Below are 14,534 nucleotides of genomic sequence, written 5' to 3'. Positions count from 1 at the left end.
GGAGACTCTTCACTGAATGACTTTAAAAAAAAAGTTGAAAAGAAAGGTCAATTCCACTGTTTTGTTTTGTTTTTTCATTTCTGTTTATCTGTGGGCCCCCAGTGATCTCTGTCAACCCAGCAAGTACAGGGTATGTGATCTATATGAACCCAAACATACTGATGACCCTTGAGGGAAGATATTGAAAACAGTTTAGAGGATCCACACTTTATTCCCTACGTAACCCTGTAGAAGAATTCAGAGAGCCATGTTTCCTGATTATCCCCATCCCATTACTGTGGCCAATAGCCAGCGTGAACCCACTGTGAGCAGGATCTCTGACATCACTTGGGGGAGTGGCAAGGAGTGGGATGATGCCTGCTTGATAAGAAAAGGAGTAAAGGCATTGAATAGAAGTGCATAGAGCCTAAAGTCCCCCAACACATCAGTATCACATAGCCAATTACCACTGTAATCCACAGACAGACAGGAGGCAGCATGGCTGCCAGCCTGGGCAGTGGAGGCACATACAGAATGACTATACCATGACTGTATAAGCCCCTCTGTGGGGAAGACTGCAAAGCCACAGAAAGATAAAAATGCCAAGGGAGTGCCACAGTCAGCTTACCAATCATGCTTTCTCTCTGCTGCTGGCACTTCACCTCTAAAACATGAGCTTTGATTGGCAGATTTTTTTTTTTTTTATTTTTTATTTTTTGAGATACTGAACTGGAGAGGTACATGTTTCTACCTTTCTTTTGCTTTATGTTTGCCTTGCTTTTTTTTTTTTAAAATAAGGACCCCATTTTTCAGTTGTTCTAAATTAAAGACCCATAAGTTCATGCTTGCGCTGCCTGAGTGGAATATAGTGGTGGGTTTTTCAATGTTATTTGACTTAATGGAACAGTCAGCTCCTTTTAAATTATAGGGTCCTTTAAGGAGACACTAGCAAAACTGCCTTCAGTGCTTTCAGGGTACCTGAGCCAGAGACCAGCTCGATGACTACGTGTCTTAGCGTGGCCAGAACAGCCCCAGCAACACTCGATCTTAAAATGCTTGTCAGTCAGTTTCCTTTGCTCAAACCTTCCTCTCAAGCTCCTGTGCATCCCCGTAGTTCATCCCATCAAGGACACCCATTCAAACACCATATATGTGACAAACTGGGCTCTCTGACAAAGCACTCCCTCAGGAGGGAGTATGCTCTGAACCTTGCATCAGCTTTCCTTGTCTTCTGAGGGACCCTTGGCAGGAACCACAAGCTCTTTCCTGAAGATAATGACTAGACAGCTGTTAAGTTTACTCTCAGTGTTCCTTGTAGAGAGGGTTTAAGGAAAGAAGTGGGTGTGATTGGAAAACCATCCCTATCAGTAGCACAGATGAAAGAGGTAGATCAGGGCTTTGGGGCTGTTGTAACATGAGCAATCTACATTTCAAACAGTTGCTAACTAGCCACTGGGACCAGGTTTGAAAATGATGTCCCTAACTTCCTTTGAAAAAATTACTTACTTCCTATATCTTTTTTTGCGGATGTCCTAAACATTTATGCTTAAATTTTTCTTATGTATTTTTCGTTACTTATTTTAAAATATCCTTTGTCCAAAGGGCTCTCTAACAGGCCCAAGCCCTGCAAACATGATGTCCATAGGTCTTGCCCTCTTACCTTCCCTCTTCCTTGCTAAACCTTTAGATTACATCCCTAAAGCTAGCCACCAAGGCCTATTCCCTTATTTGGCCACTTTCTTATGCCTGACTAAAAGTCCCAGGGTTTGTTTTTGTTTTTGTTTGTTTGTTTTTTGAGACAGGGTTTCTCTGTATAGCCCTGGCTGTCCTGGAACCCACTCTGTAGACCAGGCTGACCTCGAACTCAGAAATCTGCCTGCCTCTGCCTCCCAAGTGCTGGGATTAAAGGAGTACACCACCACGCCTGGTCTAAAGTCCAAGTTTTAACTATCAAAACACAAAGGTCTAGCAGTCAAAACTCATTATTTGGCAACTCTGGCTAACATGTCGAGTCAGGACTTATCAACTTATCCTAACACAGACTTTTTTTTATCTTCTTAAAAAACTACTCCTGCAGAAATGCTGTTTCTGGTTTTACCAGATCAGGAGGCGTTACTCCCTGCTTGCCCCTCCAAGGTAATAAATCTCCTTTGCACTGAGAATTTGGTATCTGGGTGTTATGTACCAACCCTGAGGTCTCTTTCACATTAATGGAACCAACTTCCAATGAGTTCTATAAAATTAAAGAAAACCCTGTCTCTGATAACCATAGGACATAACCTGAAACATTTTTAGAAATAGCCTGTGACCACACTAATGTGAACTTAAAGGAAAGGGGTTCTCCTGTGACCTAGAAATCATAGGTCCTGTGAGTCAGGGTTAAGAAGACAGGAGCCAGACTGGGTTACACAGAGAAATTCTGTTTCAAAATAAAAAGTTAAAAAGTAATTCCAAAAGAGGATCTGGAAGGTGGCAGAAGAAAAGCCTACTGCAGATTTCCTATAATACTGACTAGTAACCCCTAACTCAGAAAAACAATCACAAATTGAGGGTCTACAAGCGAATTAAAACTGTTGCTGATAGTGAAGTCTATTCTCTCATATTATCAAATTACTGCTTTTCCAGTCTAGCCTGCTCTTTTAATGCTAGATTTATAGGCAGGACATAATCACCCAAACTTCCCATCACCATGACAACTCCCACATGTGATGATGACCTTTGGAGATCTGAAAGGAAGGTGGGTTCTTGGAGCAAGTTGCCTCTGGAGTATGGAAGAGCAGGACTAGGGCTGGGAAGATGTTTAGAGGTGATGTCTTGAACAATATCCAGGTGTTTTTCTTAGAAAATATGACAAGGAAGAGGAGAAGAAGGAAGAGGAGGAGGAGGAAGAGGAGGAGGAGGAAGAAGAAGAAGAAAAAGAAGAAGAAGAAGAAGAAGAAGAAGAAGAAGAAGAAGAAGAAGAAGAAGAAGAAGAAGAAGAAGAAGAAGAAGAAGAAGAAGAAGAAGAAGACAGTTTTACACACATTCATTTGAAGAAAACTGTTGTTTGGGTACATGCTAAAGGCTGCACATGGTATGGCACATTTGCAAGATGTGGGGTTGAGAAGCTGGAAATGTATAGATGTAGAGAGAGATTCAGAGATCTCTTAACAATCTTTGCCTTCTGGATGCTGGTGAGAATGTAGGAGAAGAAGCTTCATTTGATGATAATGGGATTGTATGCTGTGCAGACACTACTATGGAAATTTCTCAAAATCTTTATAACAACCCACCAAAAGGAGTCTGTGTCCTACCACAGAGATACCTCAATATCCATGTTTATTGCTATGATAGCCAAGACACAGAAGCAGCCCAGATGCCTATCAACAAACAACTGAATGAAAAAAAAAGGGTACATCTATACAATGTCATTCTACTCATTTAGAAAAAAATGAAATCGTGACATTTGGAGGCAAACAACTGGAACTAGAGACCATCATGTAAAGAATAGTAAGCCTGACTCAGAACAATGATACTGTTTCCTCTCCTGTGCACTCTAGAGTTTAGTTTTTATATACGTATATGTATACATGGGTTTGTGTGCCAGAATGCTGGGGCTAAAGAGGGAGAAACCTTGAGGTGATAGAATACAAGTGACATGAAAACAAAAAAGGGAAAGGGGAAGGGCCCCAATGCGGGGGGATACAGAAGAGGAAATAAGAAGGAAAGACTAAAGAATAAAGAATGGTTAAAAACGCCATAATGGAACACATTACTTTGTATGCTAATTAAAAGAAACAAACACAGTTGTTTTGGGCATTTTTTGTTTTCATTTTTTCAAAAGGAAAGGTCTGTGACTCTGAATATTCCATTAGCTGTTTCTGCTTGGAGGAAGCTTCAAAGGTCCCTAAGCATTAAAAGGCAGTGGCACCCCTGTGGTTCCTCAGAGGGCTTCCCTGGGCACCCTATTCCACAGGGAGCCAGTGTTCACAACCCTTCCTTCAAAAGGACTCCTGTGAGATAGAGGTTCCATCCTTCTTCACAGGAGTCTGGTTTGTAGGAGATTTGTCACTTGTGAAATAGACATCATTTGTTTGGGAAAAGAAGGGGTAGGCTTTACTGAAGAACCTTTAAAAGTTTTTATCTGTGGCTATTCTGTTCAAAAGTAGGGAGAGGAACTTCATATTTCATGAAAATGATGATAAGAACAACAGAGGGAACAGTAATCATCTAAGTCTTGGTGCAGCAAACACAAAACTGGCAGATATTTTTCTTCACATATGAAACATAAATCCATTCCATCTATAAGTGTATAACCCAGCTTAATAGTCCTATCTTACAGACACAGAGACTGAGGCCCACAGCCAGTTAGCAACCATCTCAACAGCCACATGTGAAAGAAAAATCTAATGTAATTCTGTCAAACATTGAACCCTTGCTGCAAGCAACTCCATTAAACTCCTATTGCAGCACAGTTGAATTAACCTATTTAGCCTTGAGTCAGGCATTATTAAATGTTGCATTATGTTATCAGAAATAGAAATCATTTGCCGAGTTTATAGAGTCACAGAAGATTAGAAGCAGAAGAAACTCTTAAGTGTAATCTAATTTCAAGTTTGTTATTATAGAGACAGGAACATTATTTTGAAGAGGGCTAGGTAATTTCTTCAAGGTCAAGGTGTCTAGCTAATAGCTCAGCTGAGACAAAGGACCCTGGTTCTCTGGTATCCCACTCCAGAGCCTTTCACCTTGGCTTTTTGCTATGGAGAAGATGAACATGCCAGACTGAAGAAACAGTGCTCATCCCACAGAGCTGTAGACAGCCCAGTGATGCCATATTCAGGATCTCCCATTTGATACAGTCTCTACTCCCGAATCACCCATTATCTTGTGATTTTTTTCCTCTAACATAATTCCTGTAGAGGTAATTATTTGTAGAACTCATCCCAAAGCTTAATCAAGATAAAAAAGCCCCCCAAATTGGTACATTGTATTGTTAAGCTTCTAGCCATATGCATCTCTCTCCTGTGTCTAGACCATTCTTTCCAGACCATGGTATATGTTGGATAAAATTAAATGGGGCAAACCCATTTTCCACGTTTTACATTGCTGAATCTGGTGAATAGAGCACATTAGGCCATAAGTGGAGTTTCTTTAAATTGTGTTACAGAATCCAACCATCTCTCCTCTCCACATTCATGTTGTTTCAGGGTCCAGTATTTTTCACAGCAACTTCTTGTGCTAGTTGCTTTAAGTGCCGCTGAGACAAAAACGCAGAGCAAAAGCAACTTAAAACAGAAGTTCAATTCTGGCTCACAGTCTGAGGGTGCCGCTCATTGTGGTAGGAAAGTCACAGGGGTGGAGCCTTGAGGTGATTGCTCACTGGATTACAGCCAGAAAGCAGAGAGAAATGAGAGCTGATGTTCTGCTTGCTTTTCTCTTTCTACTAAATCCAGAATCCCAACCAGGAGAAATGTACCCCCTCATTTAGAGTGAGTCTTCTGATCTCAATGGATCTAACTTAGAAATTAGCTCACCGATAGACTTAGAGGCTTGCTCCTGGAGGATCTTAGATTTTTTTGTCATAGTGATGATCAATATTAATGATTTCACGCCTATGTACACTATATTATTTGAGGAGCTATGGAAATTAAGAAGAAAGGCTATGTGGCTGTTATAGGCTACTTGCATCTGCCTAGATTATTTTTCCCTCAGGTCTATAATTTTTTTTTTTTTTTTTTTTTTAGATTTTTATGTGTCTGAATGCTATCTGTGCAATAGATTCCCTGGAATTGGAGTTATAGGTGGTTATGGGTACTGGGAAGGAAACCTGATTCCTCTGCAAGAGAAATAAGTTCTTAGAACCACTGAGCCATCTCTCTAGCCCTTGTACCTAGGTGGTTACAGGGTCAGCTCCATCTTACACTCCAGGTTTCAACTTAGAACCACCCCTCATTATTGTCACTGGATGATTTTTGATACCTATTAACTTCATCTGTCACCAATTTTCTAGTTATCCTCTAGCATACCAGCTGCTTTAGCCTCTTCATGACATATATTTATGTGTGAAACCATTGCTCTCATTCAGTTGCTACTTGCTGATTTTCCCTTCTCTTTAGGACATAAACTCCATAATGGTAGATTTTTCTTCTGTATCATTCATCATATACACAATGCCTATGCTGGCATCAGAAGCAAGCTTCTGAATCCAGTGACAACATCACACATAAGCAACAGGGATGCATGCATCTGTTGCCATGGCAACCACCAAACAGTTCACCTGCCTACCCTCCACCTGCACCAGAGGTGTACAGTGCTGCATGTGGTTTTGTCATGGCCTAAACAAAAGGCAGAGCCCTCAGACCTTCTCTCTCCGTCTCCTTCTTCATTGCCTCTCTTTTGCCCCCACCCCACCCCCAATCAACCTCTCTCCCATGGCAGTGCGCTGGCCTGATGTGATCTGCCTGGATGAGCTGCCATTCTAACACAACAGCCTAGACCAATGTCTAAATACACAGAAGCTCCTGGAGAAATAAATGGATAAATCCAAAACCATCCTTAGGAAGCAATCCATCAAGCTGCAAAAGTGAAGTTTACATATTTGTACAAACTGAAAACAACCCAGAGTACAACTGTAATGGGTAATCTTGATTGCCAATTTGAAGTCATTTAAAGACAAACAAACAAATAGACCACTGGGTATGTCGGTGAGGAGTCATCTAGATTTGGTTAATGGGCTGGAAAGGCCCACCCTAAACGTCTGTGATATATCGCATTGTGTTGGCTGAAGAACGGATAAAGAAAATGACTTGGCACCAATATTGATCCCTCTTCTGCTTCCTGACTATGGGCACAATGTCACAGGCCACTTCCTACCCTGCCACTACAGCTCCACTGCTGTGGTGAGTCACATCATCTGAAACTCAGAGCTGCCTATATCAGCTGTTTGGTTACAGAATGAGATCAGTAACTAATATCATCACAAATCAACCACAAGATTGCATGAAAAATATGCCACTTCTCTATTACAAGACCTAGACACCAGAGCTGTCCTCTCAACCAAAATAGTATCCAGGCTAAAATATGAAAGAAACTCTGACAATTTGTGATTCTCAGAGTGAAAGAAAAAACATGACCATTTTTCTTAAATACTGTTTCAAGAAATCTAGTTTTCTTGAGATAGTCAGATGAAGACAGTATTGCCTAGAATACGAAACAAAGCTAAAACCGTTACTCCTGACGGTTGTATATTTCTAATTCCCTTTAATATCTGAATATTTAAGATAGTCTAATGTTGTATACCAGTTGCTTCTGTACACAAGCTCAATAATCAATGGCTTATGCAAAACAAAGTCCAAGGTGAGTCTTCTAGCCTGTACCAGTCCTTTGTAGACAGGGCAGGAGGAGAGAACCTGGGAGCGTACCAGTTGTTTGTTGCATAGGATGATGGGAGAACATTCTGCCTGCTGATTTTTGAGAATGTATACACAATGTGTTCCTGGAATGAACAGCTTTGGTATCATCTGGGAGCTTGCTGGTAGTGAAGCATCTGAGGCTTCACCTAGACTTACTGAGTCAGTTTTCATTTTAACAAGATGTTATGCAATACGCTCTACACTTTGAGAATCATTGCTGGGATTGGGGAACTAGTGGAACTAGTTTTTCTGATGCAAAGTAATTCTACAATTTCTGTAAATCCAGAAAATTGGAGAAAATTGCAGTACATTCACCATGCACCTAGCAGGACTGGATATCTAGCCTTGGTGGGATCACCAAGGTAGATCAGTTTCCTGATTTTAGTGATTTCTTGACCTCACTTTGAACCTTTTTGTGTTCTAAACTTGTTAGGTAACATGCATGAAGCCATTTTCAGTATTTGTCCAGTGAGTAAAAAAATGTGTGTGTGTGTGTATGTGTGTGTGTGTGTGCACATGTACACATACATGTGCAAGCACAGGTATGTATACATATGTGTCTTTGAGGGCCAGAGGTTAACTTTGGATGTTATCCCTCAAGAGTCATTTTCCTTGTCCAATGAGATGAGAGTCTCTACTGGCTTGGTACACACCAGAGGTTAGGTTACTCTGCCATCAAATTCTGGAGTTTTGCTGTTCATCCCCTTCACAACTGAGATTACCAGCATGCACTGTCCTACCCAGCTTTTAAAAATCATTTATATATATATTTTTAATGTGGGTTCTAAAGATTGAACTCTGGTCTTCATGCTTGTTTGAAAGTACTTTACCGACTCGACAATCTCTCTAGCCCTGTAGGCATTCTTTCTAATCCTGACTTGCTACCTATTCGTCCTGTGATGCAAATTACTGAAGCTCTGCAGAGAATTTCTGTCTATAGACTGGGAAGGGTAGGACTTAAGTGATCTGTTTGCTATAAAATTAAATGAGAAAGGCTACATTGTGTACATAACAGATCACCTCGCTCAGAACAAGCATTCAACACAGTCACTATTGAAGAATATTATTCTTTTTTTTTTTTTTTTTTTTTTTTGGTTTTTCGAGACAGGGTTTCTCTGTGTAGCCCTGGCTGTCCTGGCACTCACTTTGTAGACCAGGCTGGCCTCGGACTCAGAAATCCGCCTGCCTCTGCCTCCCGAGTGCTGGGATTAAAGGCGTGCGCCACCACGCCCAGCTGAAGAATATTATTCTTAATCACATCCTCTCTCAACTTCCATAGCCAGTTTACTCTGGATTTATTGTATCAGAACCTAGGGACCAGAAGCCACAAAGTAGATGCTCACACATGTTTAGAAAGCTTAGAGTCTCCTTTAGAGGCTCTGCCTATGGCATAGCCATACTTAGCTCTGGCAGCTCCTCCTTCAAACCCGTGGATGCTACAAAGCAGCATAATCCTCCTGGCCAATGCTCAGCTTACTGCATGGCTTTACATTAAGCAGACCCTTAGCAAACGTTTGCTGAATGACTAAATGAATCATTTAGAGAAAATAGCCATATGCCATAATTGCTTTGCTACTTGAGTGCGAACTTTGTTGTTGCAAATATACACAGAAAGGGCCTTTGGAGCTCATTTGCAACCCAAGGGTCGTAAAACAAAACATTACAGAAAATGTAATGATGACTTTTCATCAGATTTCTGTAAGTTTGTGTCTTTAGCTTGGTCATATTGTCAAGGCATGCATTACAGTCTGGGATATTAGCCTGAAAGCCACACCAGTCTAAAATCCATGAGACTCATTTTCAGCTGACCTGCACTCAGTCTGGCATCTGAAGGCTAACTGCTGAACTATCCCTGTTCTGGGACAGCTGCAGCAGAGGTCTGTCTATCCTGGGAAAGGGACCAGGTAAATTTATCTAAGACCTAGACCACACACAAGCAAAGCAGAGGAACATGGAAAACCTGGTCCTGAGTTCAGGGAATACAATGTCACCTAGGTGGATCAGACTTCTTTGCCTCTAAAATGTTGTGACAAAACTCTCAGCTGAGTCTCAGAGGAAAAAGAAGGCATCACGCTCTGCTTTCCCCATGGGAAGGAGACAAGTGAATGGGTAACAGTGTGCATGGTGGACTAGCAGTCAGAGCACAAAGGAATCCTTGCTTATTTCAATTCATCAGCCTAGCGGCCCCAGCCAATGTGCAGCAGAAGCACAGGTCAGGAAGGTAAGATGGTCAAAGGTCCAATCTCCAGTAACAATGCCAGTGACTTGGGAAATGGAAGGGAAGAAAGGCCTGGGGAACAGGCTCCTGAGCAGAGCATTAAAAACTAAAAGAAAGCAGCCGAGCTTACTGTGTAAGAGGGGATTAAGGCTAAGTCTGTGCAAGACTTATTTGAGGAAGGACCACCATTTCTTGATCACTTTTCTGAGCTCTATAGATATATACAGCTTTTTTTTTTCTATTTCTTCCGAAGTAAGGGAAGGTGAAAGGCTCATTCTTTGACCAATCTGTGGGAGCTGATTGTATGCCTCGCACTCCCTTGGGGCTGAAGACTTAGACACTAATGCAGTGTGCTCATAATGCTTTGCATTTCCTGCCAGACTTCTAGCCAATGTTCAGAAGATTTTCCCCCCTTTTCCTCTTTCTTTCGTTTTTTTTTTTTTCTGGTGGGGGTTTGTGTGGAGGGAGAGGTGTTGTTTTATGTTTTCCATTCAGAGTCTCACATAATCTGGGCTGGCTTTGAACTTGCTATGCAGCAGAGGAAGGCTTGAACCTCTAACCCTCCTGCATCCACTTCCCAAATGTTGAGGGTAGCACCAAGCCTCACAGGCTGAGCTATGTGAAGAACCGTGGTGTCCTTTGGATTTGTAGGTTAATTGGGTCAGTTTTCAATGGAAGATAGCAAGTTTTTCATAAAATAGATTTTAATCTTTTATAAGAATTTATTATACAAGAGGCACATATTTGTTGTAGGAAAAGAAATATGGAAGTTATCACCATAAAAAATAAAACTCTATCATACTTATCACTAATCAATCTTGGAGCAAACAGCCAGACAGTTTGCTCTCTTATATAAATAAAGTGATTTTGATATTACATATGCATTTTCTATATTTATTACTTAAATATGTGTATATGTGTGAATATATACATACCACTTTCTGTATGTATCTATATGTGGATATACCTTCTATAGATATTCAGAAAGAAAAGAGTTAAAGGACTTTATATATTATTTACGTACATATGTGTTTGGATACATACATTGCACACATGAGTATAAGACTAGATCCTAATTTATCTCTTCTACACTTTGTTCCTTCACTTAAAAATGCAGAAGAATAGAAACTCCAGATGTCTAGACAATAAACTGGTAGTAACGGTTATCTTCTTTCCTCTGGCAAGTCGATTACTAGGAGAACGTGAGGGAAAAGATTTGTTTTTCATTGTATACTGTTTTAATGCACTTTGAATATTTTAAACAAATACACTTAAAATTCAAGATAGACATATGGTTAGTGCTTCCAAGGCCACTGTTATTGGAGAAGTCCTACAAGCAAATGACAATACAGATGAATGTAAGTATGCTACAAAGAATCTATAAAGTGTGATAGAAGCAGGAAACACACTGCAAAGAACTGTGCCTGGGGTTGGGAAGGCCTTGTGAAAATGGTGTCACTCTAGTTAGTTCTTGCAGAGTAGGAGAGGGGATCTGGCATAGTGGACAAGGTTGGGTAGATGAATAGCTACTAGTCTCAAGGGTCCGAAGTCCAAAGAGCTTCAGGGAGGGAGACCAGGATCTTGAGAAGCTTCCATCCTCTCTGAAGTCAGCCTCTTGAGCTTCAGCTGACTGAGCCTGGATCTGGACTTCCAGCCTCTAGAACAAGCAGAGTGTGACTTTATTTTCAGACTTCAAGCTTGTGTAATTTGTTACAGCAGCCACGGGAAACCAATACAGGAAGCAAAGCTGTACTACTCATGTGGAGACAGCAGGGACAAGTAAGTATGTGGCTTCAAGCTGAGGAGCGAGGGCATTAAATTGCATTTTTAAAAGGTAACAGATGGTGAATCTTAGAATGCAGTGAAATGGCAGGAAACAGAAGTGAAGGAGTTACAAGAGGAACCCATTTAAACGGTGTTCTTATTGATATAATAACCATACAGATTTACAAGTACAGCATGATATGTTGAATGATGCATATTATGTATATGCATGATGTATGTTTGATGTAATAATCAAAGTGAGGTGATTAGCATATCCATCACCTTAAATTTTGATCACTTATGATGAATATACTCAAATATTCACTTCTTACCATTTAGAATGTGGCAACATTGTAGTTAACTACATTCACCCAACTGTGCAGTGCATAACTGAAGTAAACTCTTGCTATCTATTACAGCACACCATATACGAGCTTCTAACTCCCTCCCCTTCCCCTTTACTCTCTCCAATCTGAATTATTGCTACAGCAATTGATATTGTAACGTCAACCTTGAGGGAATACAAAATAGGAGACATGAGTTGAGAGTGTATCTGGGTAGTGAAGAGGTTAGAACTCCATACTGGTTTAATGCAAAGAATAAGAAGAACAAAATCTCTTCACTTTAAATCTTGTGCCACACACGGTTTGAGAAGCCAGTGACTCCAGGGAACACAGGTGTTGGTCACTGGAGTTCCTGGAAAAGATGCATGCAAAAATCTTAAACATTAAGTATCAATGAAGTCCTGATTCTTGGAGGAGAGGAAAGATTTGGGGGTGGTAGTTGAGGAAGACCCAGATGGAAATCACCCAACAACAGTGAAGAAGGAAGGAACAGTAAAGATGAAAGGGGGCGGGAGACATGGCTCAGGGGTTAAGAGCATTTGTTGCACTTTCAGAAGACTCGAGTTCAGTTCCTAGCTTGCAAATTGGGTGGCTCACAACCACCAGTAACTCCTGCTCTAGAGAAACTGATACTTTCCCTTTGTCTCCATGGGCACTATGACACTAGCACACCTGTTCACACACACACACACACACATACGAGAGAGAGAGAGAGAGAGAGAGAGAGAGAGAGAGAGAATGAGAGAAAGAGAGATAGTAAAATAAATCTTGCAAAAAATGAAAGCATTGCATCCTTATAAAAGATGTAAATGATTTTTTCAAAGGAGTAAGGGCAAAGGTTTGAAATTAGAGGTGAAGAACATAGGTAGGGAACATGAACAGAACAGCAATGGCAACATCATGTGACGAGAGGAGTTTTAAGGAGTGACATGATGATAGAAAGTCTATAGATAAGATAGATGGAGAGTCATAGAATAAATGCCAGTGACACTCTGATTAAAAAGTCCTTGATTTTCTCCTCTAGTGCTGTTAAAAAGCAATCAGAAGAGTGAAATGGAGTCAATGAGAGGCAGCAGAGACATGGTACAGACTCTTAAGAAATGTATTGAGAATGTGTTTAAAGTAAACAGTTGTAAAAAGGCTCATGTTTTTCAGAAGATGAGTTTGCAAAGACTTAACGTTGGGAAGAGAGAATTCGGTGGCCAAAATATGGTAAAGAATTAACAAAGGCACAATTGATGATCAGGGGGTGAGGAGAAACAGGACAGCTGAGAGCCCAGAGCAGGCAGAGAGGTTACTGAGATGGAAGAAATTCCTGTTTTCTGGATTCGAGGGTAAAGGGCAATGAAAGGAGACACAAGTAACTTTAGAGATTGATGTACAGGGACACGGATGACCCAGAAATTCTATTTCTAATTGTGTTATTTTTGTGAGAAAGGAAAAATAAAGGGGGTTAGTTGTAGAGAAAGAGAGAAATTGATCAAGTCTAAGCTTAGATATAAGAAATGGAAGTATATTTTTTCATAAGTTTCCAAAAGAGTCATGTAGAGGTAATTAATCCAAAATGCCAAACCACACAGTGGTATCATGAGAAGTAAAAAAATAAACTATTGAATGGAATGCTGCCCTCTAAAGATCTGGCTTAAACCATGACCCTCTGAGTTTTCATCAGTCATATGCAGCTAAAGCTGCATGTCCCCAATGATGCCCACAGAAAAGTCTGTATCAGAAGGGCTTTTGCACCAGTTAGTACCCCCACCCCTATCATCACTGGCCACAACGGCAAGAAACAGTAACAGCAACAAATGATTGTGTTTTAGAGTTAAGGGAGATCAGTGCCCAAATTTAAAATGGAGAACAAAGACAAACAACCAAATCGTTGAATCCTATAGTTTACAGAGAAGTCTCAAGAATGGGGGTGGCGGGGTGAGCATGGGCAGTGGTCACTCATGACTTCTTACAAGTCAGGCACAGCTAAGGCAAACTAAAATGATTGAATACCTTTTAAAAGTTAGACAAGGGAGATGTTAGATAAGTCATATTTCAGAGAACTAAAGTCAACACTTGGATTGTGGAAATGGTGGATGCCCAGTGGCAGAGAGGCTTCCCATCAAAGGAAAGCAGGGCACAGTGCCGAGGCTATGACGGATTTCCCTTCTGGGCTCAATATTTCTCTTTGAGGACAGTACTGTCCTTGGAGAGAAGAAACATGTAGAATCAGGAGCTTGGGGAAAGGTCAGATGTTTGTCTCCCAGAAATCCCAGGCCTTGACAACCACTGCGCTCCTGTCAAGCAGGAATAGCTGAGGGCTCAGCCTTGTGATTCAGTCCCTGGACTCTGGAATGGAGACTTCAGAGAGCTTTGGCAGCTAGAACCGTTCTTATCTATAGTCCCTTATAGTACACAGTTCTTCCAGCAAATTCGTTTCCTAACATTGTTCAGATTCCAAAGTTTGAGAAACCTGTGGTCATGTTTCATGATGTAGGAGGATTCTGTCTCAGGAGATTATTTTTACAGCCAGAGTAGCCCAGTGATTAATCTTTTGGTCCTGGGAGAAAGATGCCAGTCAGAAGAGAAGCTATAACACTTCTACATCCTGTTGAGGAAAGCAAATGAGTTTGTATGGAGTTCACATAAACCAGCACATTCAAGCCACAGCCCTGATTGCCCTTTGGTAGTACTGCCGATACAGGAGTGTCCCTAATCTCACAGGAAGTCTTGATCCATGACTGTTAAGATATCCCATTTCTTGAATTTTGTTCTGTCAGTTCAAGACTTCCCTGTTAGCAGCTCACAAGTCCAAAACTAGCTCCCGTCAGAATATCCTGCAGATCG

The 14,534-nt window shown here is 41.0% G+C and overlaps 1 protein-coding gene across 1 annotated transcript in view; it reads right to left on the bottom strand.

Annotated features, from left to right (window-relative positions):
* Positions 1 to 14,534, bottom strand: part of Astn1 (astrotactin 1) — a 319,917-nt gene that overhangs the window by 57,789 nt on the left and 247,594 nt on the right. The gene's annotated exons all lie outside the window — the stretch shown is intronic.

The sequence above is a fragment of the Mus caroli genome, unplaced genomic scaffold (genome assembly GCF_978045245.1).
Source record: "Mus caroli unplaced genomic scaffold, Mus_caroli_1 scaffold_1, whole genome shotgun sequence".
Lineage (NCBI taxonomy): Eukaryota > Metazoa > Chordata > Mammalia > Rodentia > Muridae > Mus > Mus caroli.
The sequence above is the reverse complement of the archived record's forward strand: the minus strand, read 5'-3'. Positions and strand labels throughout refer to the sequence as shown.